At 45.3% G+C, this 15,921-nt stretch overlaps 2 long non-coding RNA genes across 3 annotated transcripts; one reads left to right on the forward strand and one right to left on the reverse strand.

Moving 5' to 3' along the window:
- Positions 1 to 7,704: 7,704 nt before the first annotated feature.
- Positions 7,705 to 12,995, reverse strand: LOC105492263 (uncharacterized). 2 transcript variants are annotated; one of them, XR_011616435.1, is made up of 3 exons: positions 12,972 to 12,995; positions 8,183 to 8,361; positions 7,705 to 7,979 (listed from the first exon to the last, which is right to left on the reverse strand). It is a non-coding gene; the product is annotated as an uncharacterized lncRNA (long non-coding RNA). The 2 variants fall into 2 exon arrangements; XR_011616434.1 differs by lacking the exon at positions 12,972 to 12,995 and adding an exon at positions 9,972 to 10,118.
- LOC105492262 (uncharacterized) lies at positions 9,426 to 14,125 on the forward strand. Its single transcript, XR_011616150.1, has 3 exons — positions 9,426 to 9,440; positions 11,922 to 12,120; positions 13,844 to 14,125. It is a non-coding gene; the product is annotated as an uncharacterized lncRNA (long non-coding RNA).
- Positions 14,126 to 15,921: the final 1,796 nt, after the last annotated feature.

A 15,921-nucleotide genomic window follows, 5' to 3' on the forward strand; every position in this document is an offset into this window, starting at 1 on the left:
TGCCAACAAGCGCAGCACACAGACATGATCTAGTCAGAGGCACGAATCGATCTCAAGGCGTGAATCACTGACCTTAGCCCACGCTCACCCTCCCTAAATTCTGAGTCCCTGTTAACTAAAGATTGCATTTCCATTGTTACAGCTCAGGCAGCAATTCCTGATTCTGTTGAGTTTTGTATCTCTTACCCAGCACCCATTTGGGAAGACTTTTTGTTTCATCTTCTAAATATCTGAAACACAATTCCAAACATTTCCAAGGTAAACTCCTCTTCTCTTCACAATAAACCCCAGCAAGAATCTGATGGGAGAAAAGGTGCTACATACGTTCTCTTTGTTCTGGATTTAACCAGTGGTATTTGGATCACGCAGGAGGTATATCGTAACAAATTGTCTCAATACCAATTGTCTCTGTGCAAAGGTCGGGTAAAGTCCCAAAGATCTAAGTCTGGGATAAAAGGGATGAGCACATTTCTCAACAGAAGGGAAGGGGGGTGGTTTCAGTGATTTTGCTCACTAAATGTGGAATTCCCCAACAAATTCACATATTGCAAAAGCTATACAGTTGTGAAACCTCCACTCAAGGAAAGGCTCAGGGAACACGATCCAAACATCCACACTTAACTAAGCGCTCATCAAAACTCCTTCTTGAATTTAGAGATCTATTTTATCTAATGGCCAAATCACTTCTGTGTCTTATAAAGTGCTTTCTACTGAGCTCAATCAACTAACAGCCTGGGACTGGCTTCACATCCTTTCTATGCAGCAATGTTCACATGAAAGTATGGACCCAATCGAGGATGAATTCAAGAACCGGTAAGTCCATTCCTGCAACTTAATTTTAAAAATATAATCTCTAGTTTCACTTTCCAGTTTCACTGGAATAACTGATATGTTAAAATTTCTAATAAAATAAGAATTATGCAGGTAAAATATCAGTTATTCTAGATTCTAGTAACTCAGTTATTCTAGATTCTAGTAACTAGGCTTCTAATTAACTGAGACATGATTCTAATGCAGAATCCCAGGGCAAAGTCCTGTACTTTTAATGGTAGCGGGCTAATTTGAATTTTAAGTGGATGTTGAATATTAACCCTGATACTGTTCTAGATAGTGAGTTTCTCAACCTCGGCACTATTGACATTTGGGCTGGGTAATTCTTTGTTAGGGGGCTGTCCTGTGTGCTATGGGATGTTTAGTAGCAACCCTGCCCTCTGCCCACTGGATGCCAATAGCAACCCTCCTCTCCCCAGTTGTGACAACCAAAAATGTCTCTGGACGTGACCAAATGTCTCTTGGAGGGCAAAATTATCCCCAGCTGAGAACCACTACTCTGAACAAGGGGAAAATTCATTTATTAGATGTTTCTATTCCACTTAAAAGAGAGCTAGCACAAAGTTAGAATGCTTTTCTGAACATAGAGTAAAATAAATAAAATTAATGATGTATTTCCATCCACATAATGGAATATTAAGCAATCATTTAAAAACATGTTTGTAAAGATACTATAGGCAGGAGAGAAAAGCAGAACATGGAATTATATGTGCCCTATATGAATTCTGTAAGACAGACAAATTTGAAAATACAGAAAGTATTTCAAAAGGAAAAACACAAAAATGAAAACCATAGCTCTCTGTGGGTGGTAGGACAATGCCATCAATGTTTTCTTATTTAGTTTTTTCTGTTTTCCCCAATCATCTACCATGAGCACGTATTTTTATGATTTCAAAATCAGACACACAAAAAGGACAAAGAGTGTTGTATTATACAGCACATGAACAAGAAAGCTGCAACACGCTGCCATCCTCTATTCCTAATTTAATTTTCTTCCACACCCTGAAGGAAGCAAAGCAATTCCTTTCCTACTCATCTGATCCTTTTCCTCATTAAACCCTCACATCTGCTTCACTCTGCAGTCTGAAGTTTCTAAGGCCAGGGCTCATGACATTGTTTATTTTATTCTACACCTTGCTTCCCAACCTGGATGGACTCACGCATCCTTTCATTCATTCAATTCTCTGGCACAGTGTGAGGCACTGGGAATTCAGTGAGGGGAACAAGGCAGGTGGAGCCCCTGCTCCCATGGAAGACAGACAGTGAATCAATAAACAAACACACAGATGAGATCATTCCAGAGAGTAATAGGGGTTGTGAAGGCAGTAGAGAGACTACGGGGTAAAAAAAAAGAGAGATTATGGGAGACAGCACTACTTTAGCCTGGGTGGTCAGGGAAGGTCCCTTTGAGGAGGTGACATTTGAGCTGAGAACTGAAGAACAAAAGGAAGCCAGGGATGCAGTGGCTCATGCCTGTAATCTCCACACTTTGGGGGATCCAAGGCACGCAGGTAGCTTGAGTCCAGGAGTTGGAGACCAGCCTCTGTCTCTACAAAAGTTAGCCAGGCGCGGTGGTGCATGTTTGTAGTCCTACCTACTTGGGAGGCTGAGATGGGAGGATCACTTGAGCCTGGGAGGTCAAGGCTGTAGTGAGCTGAGCTATGATTGCACCACTGTATTCCAGCCTGGGTGACAGAACAAGACCCCATCTCAGAAAGAAAAAAAAAAAAAAAAGAAGATAGAGTCACCAGGAAGCTGGGAAGATTTGGGGGCAATTTTCCAGGTTTGATTTGATTTTTTAAAGTTCAAATATACAGAGCAAGCATGTCACATTCAGAGAAGAGAAGAAAGTCCATCAAAGCTGGAGATTTCCAAGAAAAGCTTGAGGCCAGTTTGGGAAGATGGCAGGACCCTGACTGCACGGTCCTGATGCCGCCAGGCTCAGGTCTACCCACATAGAGAGGTAGCAGCATCGAATCAGAATCTTTGGGGCCAAGGCCCTGGAATTTGCATTTTACAACAAGTTTCCAAGGTGATATGGATGCACTGGAAATTTTGAGGATCATAGTTCCAGAATATTCCCTTACTCAAACATTGTGGGCTTGGCTGGAACAGAGGTGATGAGTGAACTAACTCTGTGGTCCACATGCCTGCAGCGACAGCAGCAGCAGCACCTGGGAGCCTGTCAAATGCAGAATCTCAGGCCCCTCCCCAGATGTACTGGATTAGAATCTGCATTTCGACAATAGCATTCTATGTCATTTAAATATACGAGAAAATCTGAGAAACATTGATTTAGACCAGCACGATGTATCACAATAAAGCTTTGACAGAGAAGAAGATGGAAGCTGTGTGATTTTTAGTGATAAATGATCAGAGAGTAACAAAATACCTGATCGTACTTTGACTTTTGCTCTGGAATTAGGAGGCCACAGGTTATCCCTATGTTTAGCCTTTCTGGGTGAACTGTAGTGCCTGAATTGAAACCTTGAAATCTGAACTTATTGGCTCTAGAAAGGTTCATTCAAGTGGGCGATAGACCCTGAAATTTGTTTTACCATTTAGATTTTTTTTTTTTTTTTGAGATGGAGTTTTACTCTTGTTGCCCAGGCTGAAGTGCAAGGGCGCGATCTCAACTCACCACAACCTCAACCTTCCAGGTTCAAGTGATTCTCCTGCCTCAGCCTCCTGAGTAGCTGGGATTACAGGCATGCACCACCATGCCTGGCTAATTTTGAATTTTTAGTAGAGACGCAGTTTCTCCATGTTGGTCAGGCTGGTCTTGAACTCCTGATCTCAAGTGATCCGCTCGCCTTGGCCTCCCGAAGTGCTGGGATTACAGGCGTGAGCCACCGTGCCCAGCTCATTTAGATTATTTTTAAAAGATAGGGAATGTTCTTTATTAATGCAACTAAGCATACATATTTACTATGTTGTATAGTATTTCATATTTTAAAAAACAGAGAAATGCAAACACTGCGGAATCAGTGGAGGTTTCCTTCACTAACCCGTAACAGTCATGAATCTTACTCATGGCCCTTTTCCTCTTCCCCATGATACTTTGCGACACTTTACACGTCTCCTTGGCGTGGTCATCTATGTGATCTTCCTTTACTCTGTAAAATGTCTCTCTCTTTTTCTCTAGTTAACATGGACTTTTTTTTTTTTTTTTTTTTAATTGCAACAGCTTTTGGTAATTTTAGGACAGGTCTTGCTTCTTTTCTTTCAGTGGTCAGAAAAAGACCACGTTTATCCAAGCCCCGTGCATATGCTGTAGCTCTCTAATCAAGAAATGTTTCTTTCAACTGACCACGGCTCCTAACTTTATCTCTCTGTCCTTTGAAGCCGATAACTATTATTTCTAACGAACATCACTAATTCAAGAATAAACACTCTGTTTTCTCCCAAATTGCTACATTCTGTTAAAGGGAACTGGAATTAAAGTCCGAATTTCTATCAGCACTGTATTTTATGAAAGGGCACTAAAGTAGGATGCCACAAGGCTTGAGAGCAGAAGCAAAGCGTGACTTGTGCGTGCTCCCTGAGTGGCCCCTTCTCCCTGTGACCGTCAAGTCCACCTACTCACCGGTCTTCTCAGATTTACTCTACGTGATGAATGAGGACTCATAGATAAGGATTGCTACCTTTCTTTTTTCTTTTGCTTTGTTTATTTGGGGGCATGGACGGCTACTTATTTTTGTTGTTGTTGTTTTGTTTTCCCGTATCATCATAAAGACATTTATTGTGGAAAAAATCTGCTCTTTGCCCCTTACCTGGTTGGAAGTAACTTAGACAAGAAGTGGACCTTGCCTGGGGAGGAATAATCCCCCCTGGAACCGTGATGGGGGCTGCTTTTTTCAGGTTTTGGATGCAGCCTGTGACTGTCTCGGTTACGCTCTTGTGAAAAGGATTCTTTCTGCATCTAGAACTTCTACAGCAGTAGGACTTTCTGGTTCTCCAGACTTCCAGAAGCAGAAGCCTCAGGAAATGAGGTCACTTATTTAGCTTGTTCATGGCCATTTGTTGTTTGGTCTACCTCTCACCGCATTGACTGTTGCCTTGCTCTGTGCGCTAATAATACAGAATGTAAATATATCTACAGCAGTTATTGCTGTTATGAGGATCTATAATCCACTTGGGCAATGCAATAGCTTTTAGAAAAGGATCTGCCTAAAGTCACGTAAATTACTCTTCCAGTCATTTCGCAAGAGTATAAGCAACCTGAGGGCAGATATTTATTTTGCTTTGGGCACTGATGAACCTCAGCACCTAGAACAGTGCCCAGTGCAGAGTAGATGCTCACTAAGTATTTGCTGAATAAATGAATGAACTCCACCTGGTCAGTCAGGCACATTCCCAGGGCCTGAGAAGGCCTTCCTGGGCCCCTTTCCCTTTCTGTGGCTTCGCTTTAGTGTTCTGTACGTCTAGAACACTTCACTGCACTCTGTGAGCTCACACAGGGATCACCACTGCTTTGTGAGCACCAGAGGGCAATCCTGGTGCTTACCAAACCGCCTGGCACTTAGGAGGTGTTTAATAGTTTACTATTTGCTGAAGGAAGGAAGCAGGAGAGGGCAGAGGGAAGGTGGGAGGGAGGGTCTGGGTAAGTGGTTAATTAGAGATTGTTCTCTTTAGATAACTCAGTCCCTTCTAGGGGAAGCTAACCTTTTTAGCTTTCGTTGTGACCAGGCCTGAGTTGAAACTTCAGACACAAATGAGGTAGAGCCTTGTGGCCAGAGAACAAATACAACTTTCAAAATAGTGAGTGTTGGCCAGGCACAGTGGCTCATGCCTGTAATCCCAGCAATTTGGGAGGCTGTGTGGGGAAAACTTAAGTCTAGGAGTTCAAGATCAGCCTGGGAAACATAGCCTGTCTCTACAAAAAATTTTTAAAAACTTAGCAGGGCATAGTGGTGCATGCCTGTAGTCCTAGCTACTCAGGAGGCTGAGGTGGGAGGATGACTTAAGCCTGGAGGTTGAAGTTGCAGTGAGCTATGACTGTGCCACTGCACTCCAGCCTGGCCAACTGAGCAAGATCCTACCTCAAAAAAAAAAAAAAAGTGGGTGTTTCATTGGAAAGAGCATTGGGCTCACAGGGAGACATCCTGAATTTAAATAGCTCCCTATCACGTACTATCAAACCTCAGTGAGGTCACAGTAAATCCTCTAGACCCACATTACCCCACCTGTGAAGAGGGAATGGTGGTGCCATCTGCTCTGCACTGTACAGTTGATAAAAACAGAATGTGAAATTCCCTTTAAAGCACAAAGCCTCATCATGCAAAGGATCATCAGCAAAACTCCCTCTCCCCCTTGTGTTATTTTTCTCCCTTTCTCTCTCTAGCATGTCCGGCAAGAAATTCTGCAGGAAATCCAGGGTCCTGTCTGAACCCAAAGGTTGGCTTCTGGGTGGAGCCCTTCTCTTGAAATTACCTGTAGGCCTTGCATTGCCTTCTTTGGTATCTTTGTCTCTTTACCTTGAAGGTGTCTGAGTTGGGGCCATTCCACGCCAACCTGCCCCTGCTGGACTCATCTGTGGTTGCACTCATCATGGAAGCAAAGTCTTTGTCTCTCGGCCTTCCTTTCCTCCCTTGCAAGAAGTCAAAACTGACACAGGTCGTCAGGCGGGTGGATGAGTGAGATGGCTGGGTGGGAATGAAGAAAAGGTGGAGAGCAGATTTGTTCCCTCCAAAGGGGATGGTCACGCCTTTGTGCCAGCCCGTTGTTGAAATGTGAAAAGGCAAGAACACTAGATCACCTGACATTCGAAAAAAAATAAAATCTGGAAATTTGAACTTTTATAGGAGACCTCCTGACTTTTAAACATTGGCAACACTTTCAAATTTGTTAACTATGCTGCCCGAGCCAACTAAAACACACCTGTGAGCCCAGCAGTCTGTGAGTCTCCGATTTGTGGCCTGAGGGCTCTGGGCACCCTTGTAGCTCTGAGAGCCACGGTCTTTCTGAACTGTGAACTCTGATTTAAAAAAACAATAAAAATACCCAAAGCTCCTTTCATACTTCCTTTTCTTCTTAGGTCCTCATCGTGCCTCACCTGAGCTATTGTGACAGCTTCTCTCTAACCTGGTAGGAATCTGATTTGGAAATAGGGTCTTTGCAGATGTAATCAAGATGAGATGAAGTCCGTGGAGTAGGCACTAATTCAGTATGGCTGATGTCCTTCTAAGAAGAGAAGAGACACAGAGACAGGTACAGACACAGACGGAGATGAGGTGGAGATTGTCATGCGATGGTGAGGACAGAGACTGGAGTATGTCTGCAAGGCAAGGAGTGCCAAGGACTGCCAGCGACACCAGAAGCTAAAAGAAAGGCATGGAACAGCTGGGCGCAGCGGCTCACGCCTGTAATCCCAGCACTTTGGGAGGTGAGACGGGCGGATCACGAGCTCAGGAGATAGAGACCATCCTGGCTAACATGGTGAAACCCCGTCTCTACTAAAAATACAAAAAAAAAAAAAAAAAAAAAAAAAAATTAGCCGGGCTTGGTGGCGGGCGTCTGTAGTCCCAGCTACTTGGGAGGCTGAGGCAGGAGAATGGTGTAAACCTGGGAGGCGGAGCTTGCAGTGAACCAAGATCGCACCACTGCACTCCAGCCTGGGCGACAGAGCCAGACTCCATCTCAAAAAAAAAAAAAAAAAAAGAAAGGCATGGAACAGATTCTCCCCTACAGGCATGAAGGAGATCACTGCTCTGCCAGCACCTTGATTTCAGACTTCTCGCCTCCCAACAGTGAGAGAATACATTTCTATTGCTTTATTTGTTACAGCAGCCCTAGGAAACCAACACATTGGCCAATCAGGGATGAGCGCTTAGAAAAGAAGGACGCTCCCCCTACCCATCTTCCCACCCCTTCTCACTTCTCCCACAGCACATCCAGACTATGAAAACCTGAACTTCCTCTCACATTTCCTAAGTTTCCCCAAATTTTAACAACTTCTCTAAACATTTCCTTGATTTTCCAGGGATTTTCAAATCTAGCTTTGTACGAACAAGAAAACATGAATTGCATTGATCCTCTTCACATAGAGACAAAAAGATGCCAGCTGCTCATGCCTGCAAACCATTTCTTCACAGCGATAACTCAGATGCAACTTTTCCTCCTTGGTGAAAGACAGTGTGACTTGCGGTCTGTGAGAAGGAAAAGGAAAAACAGTTGATTTGTTTTCCCATGAGAGGGAAAAAGAAGGAGGGGATACAAGCCCACACACTGTTAGGTGGATAGATCATTTCCTGTACTGAAAAGATACATGAATAATTTGATCTCTAAGCATTAGCAAGGTCTTTGTAGGGTAGGTAGTGAGGATCACATGCATGAAGCATTCATTGCTCACTGAAGGAAGATCTTGAAATGAGTGCATGGATCCACAATTCATGTAGATTGCTGCTATTTCTGTCTTCACTGCATGCTGAGCATGAGGGACTCTGGGTAGGAGAGCTCTTCTGGCAGAAGGAGGGGTTTAGAGAGCAAATCTCTTGCCTGTAAATTGCTGAGGATTCTTCTTCTGGAGACCTGTATATAAAGTAGAGAAAGTTAAGAACATCAGAGTGGGGAAGCTGCAGGGTGAGCTTTCTTTCTTTCATAATTCCAGACTTGGGGTTTAGTTAGGGAGGGACTGTCAACAGGTTTCTTGGGGAGACTTGAGATAGGGCAAAATAGCAGCATAGTGATGAAGAACCAGCATGTGTGCTCTATGGCCAGGCGGTCTGGGTTCACATTCTTGTTGCTTACCAGGTGGGTGACCTTAGACATTTCACTTAACCTCTCTGCGCCTTAGTTTCCTTATCCATAGAATGGGGTCAATGATAACATCTACCTCTTGTCGTAGTTACAGGGATTAAATGAGTTAATTCAAATAAAGCATCTAAAGCCATGTCTGACATGGTTATCATTGCACACATTTTACTGTCATTACTAAATATATCTTATTGAAATGGTTAACTGTGTCCTGATGATGCCAAGTAAGGAATCGCTCCCAAGCTAGTGGCTTAAAACAAGCACCATTCATTCCTACAGAGCCGTGGGTAGACTCTGTGTAGCTGGGTTCACTCCAGCTACACTGTAGTTGGGGTTGGCTGGGGTTGGCTGGGGATGGCTCTGCTCCACAGGGCTTCCACTCTTTTCCTGAGAGCAGCCGGCATGTGCTTCTCATGCCATGTGCTTCTTAGAGGTGCATGCAGGCTTCTTGAGGTTTGGCTCAGAACTGGCATACCATAGCATCGACCTCACTCTCCTGACCAAAGCAAGTCACATAGTCAAACCCAAAGAGGCAGGGAAGTGGGGAGGGACTGTAAGTTACCTGCCAAAGGGCATGGATCGAAGAGGCTGAAGAGCTGATGCCAATAAAGGAACTACTAGGGTGTGGTTTTTTTTTTTAATTGTTATTATTGTCATTTAAACAGGAAGTATTGAATTGAGAATCAAGAATGAGATACTGTATCTTATCTTCAACTCATAAGTTGACCTTGGGCAAGTCACTTCTGCTCCCAGATTGAGAGGGGTAATTCTAACTGACTCAGGCCTCAACTCAGACCAACCTCTATATATCCAAAGAAGTTCCTCACTGGCCACTCCTAGCTCTGGACATTTAGGTAAATAAGTGTGTGTGTGTGTGTGTGTGTGTGTGTGTGTTAGAGGTGGAATCTTATCTTTGTTGAAGTCCTCAGACAACCTCCCTATCAGAGCAGCATTTCTAAAAGGACTTTTCTAGGAATGACTTCTTGGTACTTTATACTATTAGGCTATGCTAAACCCTACAGTTAACACAGTGACTAAGGATGCCTAGAAATGGCAGGATTTGGGAGGGATGTTATCTTAGTTACCCAAGAGCTGGGCCCAATTACCAATGGGGGAGGGATCTTAAAGAGACAGTGCTGCTTGCTGCAGTCATTAAGCTTTCCTGCTCAAGGTTTTTGTTTCCCCTTCTGCACTCAAGTGTGTGTTTAAGGAGAAATCCCCTTGACGACGAACTGCTATTAAAATCCTCCATGTGGAAGCAGCCTACGAGGGGAGAACACACACAAGCCAGCGCCAGGAGCCAGCGCTGGCCTCTTTCCTCGCAGAAGTAGCAGCTAGAAAACTGCACAGTGGATGAGTGATGGCAAAGAGACTCAGGAACCCACTTCATCTTCCTGTGTCTTCACCCCTGCTCTCTCCATCCTCAAAAACCTGAGTGTCAGTCCACTCTCTTGAGGATCCTGGTTCTGTGTTTCAGCTGAGAAACAGAGAGAATAACCATATCTTTCAGAGTCTTTGTCAATAGCTTTCAAACTTTTTTAAACCAAGAATTATGTGTAATTAATATTATTATAGCTTTTATTCTTTAAATGATAAATAATAGTTGTATGTATGGAATACATAGTGATGTTTTGATACATATAATGTATAGTGATCACAGCGGGGTAATTAGCATATCCATCATCTCAAATAGTTCTCATTTCTTTATGTTTCAAACTTTAAAAAAAATTTTTTTTGAGACAGAGTCTTGCTCTGTTACCCAGGCTGGAGTACAGTGGTGCAATCTTGGCCCACTGCACCTTCTGTCTCCCAGACTCAATGATCCTCCCACCTCAGCCTCCTGAGTAGCTGAGGCTACAGGCACATGCCACCACACCAGGCTAATTTTTGTATTATTTGTAGAGACAGGGTTTCACCATGTTGTCTAGGCTGGTCTCAAACTCAAACTCCTGGATTCAGGCATTCTGCCCACATTCTGCCCACATTGCCTGCCCACAGGCAATGGGCCTCCCAAAGTGCTGGGATTACAGAGCAAGAGCCACTGCGCCTGGCCTGTTTCAAAGTTGTTGTGTTTTTTTTTGTTTTTTTTTTGAGACGGAGTCTTGCTCTGTCGCTCAGGCCGGAGTGCAATGGCACAATCTCGGCTCACTGCAACCTCTGCCTCCCAGGTTCAAGCCATTCTCCTGCCTCAGCCTCCCGAGTAGCTGAGATTACAGGCGCTCGCCACCACGCCTGGCTAATTTTTGTATTTTTAGTAGAGATGAGGTTTCACCACATTGGCCAGGCTGGTCTCGAACTCCTGACCTCAGGTGATCCGCCCTCCTTGGCCTCCCAAAGTTCTGGGATTACAAGCCTGAGCCACCATGCCCGGCTCAAACTTTTGGGATGTCAACTCACGCTAAGAATGGCACCATGCCCAGTGCACACATATATATAACTGAAACAAAAGCTTCACAAGACACCACTTACCCTTACTATATGTGATATACTCTGATATTTTCTGTCCTATTATATTAAAAAAAAATAGTTCTAGTGATGATACATTCTACTGATTTCTTATTGCACTAATGGGTCACATCCTGCAGTTTGGAAAACTCTGGGCCAGGTCAAAGGTGTGTATTGACAGATATGGGCAGGGGGAGATGGGGCTTAAATAAAACTCTTTAAGACCTACAGACCTCATGCTTGTCTGAAACAAGAGACAGCTGGTTAGAAGAGAACCCAGAAAGGGTGTTGATGAATGAAGCAGCAGGATCTGTTCAGATTACTTTGAATTTGGGGCACATCACCAGTGTAAAGCCATTCTGCACTATAAGGGTTTCTCTGGCACAGGATTAGAAAGACTACTGGAGATAAATGAATGTAATGTTTCCCATTCCTTTTGAAATAAATATACTTAAGTTTTAAAAGGGGAGTTAGCTTAAATTATTCAATAAGTGAAAGTAAAGATGAGATTCCACTAATGTAGTTATAAACATGGCAAGAGTCTGAAGGAAGCTACTGGAGCCTATTGATAGAAGTCTAACCTCTCATGGTACAGTCTGGGGAATGGTACCATGGATCAGGCAATGATTGCCAAATGCCCAAAGTTAGCATTCAGGCTAGTGATAGCTCCAGGTCTCCTGGTGTCCAAATGTTCCTTCTTTGCTCTCAGGGCCTTAGTTTTGTCATCTGTTAAAGGGATTGTTATGATCACAAGCTAGATGAGACACGGAGAATTCCAAATTGTGAATACAGAAGCAGGTCTGCAGGCTGATTAGTATAGTTATGTTTTGTCTGGCCCTAATCTCAGGAGCAGGGGTCTACCATGCGTACATGTTTACCCATGTTTCCAGGTGACTTCCAGGACCTCATCCTGAATGTAGTTGTGATGACAAGATGATGTCATCCATGACCTAACAGACTGTACTGTGTCAGGATTCAGCTATGCCTGGTGCAGCTGGACTAGGTCCCAGTCTGGGTCTCATAAGGAAGGATTGACTTGTGTGTGGCCTCCAATGCAGTTTCACTTGTCTTCAAAGCCCTCTGCAGAATGTAAGTAAAAAGCAGATCCTGGAATTGCCCTTGGCTAGGTGAGCAGCCAGGGGCCACACACAGAAAATGGTCTGTTCCTGGTGGCCTTCAGAAAAGCCAGTCACACTCACCACCCCCTTTGTCGTAGTCCCTAGCTTCAGAAAGCACTGGAGCCAGGTTGACACGCGGCCCACTAGTCTTTGTTCAACTTGAGCTCAGATGGACACAGAAACATGAGAAGAGCCAAGTCCTATGTTTAAACAGTTAAGAGGAAGCCCGGCTCAGTAAGGAACTACTACAACCCGGGATTTAGCCTGGGCCAATTTTCCTTCTCTGGGATTTCCTGTCCTTTTTTGTAGATGTTTCTATCTATCAAATGTTCCCTGGTTGTTGGTTGAAGGCCATCAAGTCAGTGGTGAAAGAAAGCCTTACCCAGTACTTACACAGTACTTGAGCTTAGCTGCGAAAGTATCAACGAGCTGCCGAACTGTGTGGACCCCAAGCTAGGCTGATGGGACACACGCGCCAGGCCTCTGTCCATCTGCCCTTCACAGTGGAAAGAGAGCCCAAATTTTAAGACTGGGCTTAACTAAAGCATCCACACAAAGAAGTCCAGCCTGCTACCCCAACAACTGCCTGGGGGGCAGTCCACGTTGGGGTTGGTAGGGGACAGAAAACCGGTGGGTCTTTAAGGAATGCCAAAGAAGTGAACCCCAAAGGCCTCCTGCAATGTCCTCAGACTGCAGTTAAAATTTAACAAATTTTTAATGTAAATCATCTGGCATACTCAATTGCATGGGGTGCACGGGATGGGTGGGAGTGAGGGTGGCAGCAGGGAGGGAACAATGGCTAGGATTAGATAATTTACTTACTGCTAAAATTCCAGGAAGTTTGTGTTGATCTGGGCCTGGATCTTGTTACTTTTTAGCTCCAATCTAAATCTTTATCTTCCTTTAAGAGTTGAGAGGACATTTATTACGTCGTCATTTTTACAGTTGTAATTTTTACCCCCTTTCATCAAATAGAGCTGGTTAGATTAGCAGCTCTTAGCACGGACATGAAAATATTGGTAGGGTCCAATGGGTCCTGTTTTGTTTATTCTAACAGAGCAGGCTTTGATCTAGACATATTTCCTGGGGTCTGGACGAGATGACCTAATTCCTGTCTTATCCGTCTCTACTTCTCTGTGAATCTCAGATTGCGCTTTACTATGGAGCCCTTTGAAATTCACTTTACACTTTTTCCACTTTGTTACCCCCTCTGACATTTGTTTCATTTGGGGTAGAGTGTGTAACTCCTAGTAAAGAATCCATTGCTTTATTTTTCTAACAGGACTGCTAAGTTTTAACAGAGTGGGAGCTTTTTTTTTTTTTTTTTGGTTCTCTCATTCTTGACATTCACGACATGCCAAAAATAATAAGCAAATGATCTACTGCTAGAAATTTATGTCAACTGCAAATCATTTAGAATTTTCTGTTTGAAGACCTTTTTCTCTTATAATTAAAAAACAAAAAGCCTTCCTGCCACTCCCTAAAAAGGCATTTGAAAAGACCTGGCCTGTGAAGATTGGGATGTGAAAACTCAAAGCACAAAGTCAGCTTCAGGTATCTCCAGTTGATCTGCAGGACCCCTCCCTTACACTACCCATCCTTTCCCCAACCAGACCCGGGGGGGAGGGGTCATCTCGGGCAGCTTGGGTCTGTCATTGGTTCTCTCTTTCTCTCTCTCTTTTTTCCCTCCCCAGGTCCCTGTCAATCACCAAACTGCTCTTCCAAGTATATTTTCCAGAAAGAAGGAAGCCCGTGGGGAATGGGTGGAAAAGGAAGGGTAGTGGAGATGGTGGGAGAAGGAAAAAAGAAAAAGGACGACGAAATATAAGAAAGGAAAGAGAGAGAAGAGAATGAGAGAATGACGGCTACCCAGGCAGAGAGGAAGAACAGGAAACGCAGTTCCTGGGGACAGGTGGGGGAACAGCAACAACAACAAAAACACCTCGAATAAACTACAAGTTCCTAACGTTTGTAAATTTTGAGTGATAGGCACAAGGAGTTTCTTAAGTTCTTCTCTGGGCTGTTCTGTATTTTTACAATTCCCCCTTTTTAAAAAAAGCTGGGGAAACTCTCACCAAAGTGAGTATTTTTAGATAAAAAATTCTGTGAACTTAGTTGCAGCCACAATCCTTCCTTAATTCAGTGAATTCGGTTCTCGGTGATTCCAATACCACCACAAGGCACCTCTAGTGAGGCATAGCGGGGCAAGGGTCGGGGAGTAGGTGAGGAAGGGGTGCGTGCCCCTAGGCTGCCTTCACCTCAACCCTGTTGCTTTATAAATGTAAATCCAGTTCTGTTCTGCGGGCCGAGCCCAAAGGCTGAGTGTATGTTTCACACTGGGAGGAGAAGCAGGGCAGAGGGCGATTTCTTATTTCGGAAATGGATGGAAAGGGGAATGAGTGGGCAGGTAATAATCAATACATTAGAAAGATAATCAATAAATGGATAAGCAGGGACAAAAGGAGGCAGAGAGAAAGAGAGAGAGAAGGGAGGAGAAGAGGGGGTTGGAGAGAGAGAGAGAGAGAGAGAGAGACGGATAGACAGACAGAGAGACCCTCCAACCTTTTCCTAAACTCTTCTGATGCCTCCGGAAAGAAGAGTGACTTTTGCTTCCCTTAACTCACTTTCAGAAACCGCTGGAAGGTGGGAGAGTGGTGATGAGAAGGAAGGGAACACAGCGCCCCCGCTCCCCTCTCCCCACCGACTGCCTCTTGGAAATGGACGGGCAGCCCAAGGTGGTACAAGGCGGTGACCTTCGCGCCTGGTCGGGCGTGCGGGAGCCCCGGGGACCGGGCGGCGACGACCATTGGAGAGCGGGGTCCAGCTGCTGGCGGACGCTCGGTGGAAGGTGTCGCTGGACAGCCGCCTGGACGCCTTCAGGGAGGGCCGGCGAGGCGCCGGGCGTGTGGAGCAGGGGGGCACTGTCGAAGCCTGCCCCTCTCGGTGGGCGGCAGCCCCCCGGATCACTTCCCTCAGATGTCCCCAGGCCCTGTCCCTGGGCGCAAAGAGCGCGCAGCCCGGGGTAGCTCCTCCTCGCCACGCCCAGCGATGGGAAGGTGTGAACGTCGTCTGTGCAACGGAAACAGCTCCATCTGGCCCGCGCAGAACTAGAGCTTCTGGCTGGAACTCCGGCCTGCAATCCGTGTCCCCACTCTTGGGGAAAAATGGTCACTCCTGGAGCAGAGGGGACGGGACAGGAGAGGGGAGACCGAGAAATCTGCCCCTCTGAATGTTCGGGTGCGGGGCCTTCGGGGTGATTCTCAGCATCACTTACGACGTCGTCGCGCAACCCCCTTCCCTCACCCCCCGCCTCTCTCTCTGTCTTTGGGGGCTCCTATCCCCTCCCCTGAACTCTCACGGCCCAGGTCAGCGCCCACCTTCCGGAACGCCAGACCTGGACCTGGAGGCCAAGCAGGGGTTGAGGGCGACCCCTCGGCACAGAGGTCTAACAACAGGGTCAGGGGAGTGCGGCCCCGTGTGGGCCGCGCCCTGGTGGAAACTTCTGCGGGAAGTGGCCTGACGCTTTCTACCTTACCTGGGCACAACCGCCAGATGCGCGGTTCACAGCATTAAACAACTTAAAAAAAAATTTAAAAACAGAAAAAAAATCCGGCGACCCCTTTGGACACAGCTTTCCCTTCAGTCGTTTGCTCACCTCAAAATAGTGCTCAGGAGGAAGAAAGCCTGTTCCCCCCCTCCACCCCAGAACAACCGGGAGAGGGGAAGAATCCATTTGAATTTGCATGATGAAATATTCAAGCTGACTCTACGT

The sequence above is a fragment of the Macaca nemestrina genome, chromosome 18 (genome assembly GCF_043159975.1).
Source record: "Macaca nemestrina isolate mMacNem1 chromosome 18, mMacNem.hap1, whole genome shotgun sequence".
Lineage (NCBI taxonomy): Eukaryota > Metazoa > Chordata > Mammalia > Primates > Cercopithecidae > Macaca > Macaca nemestrina.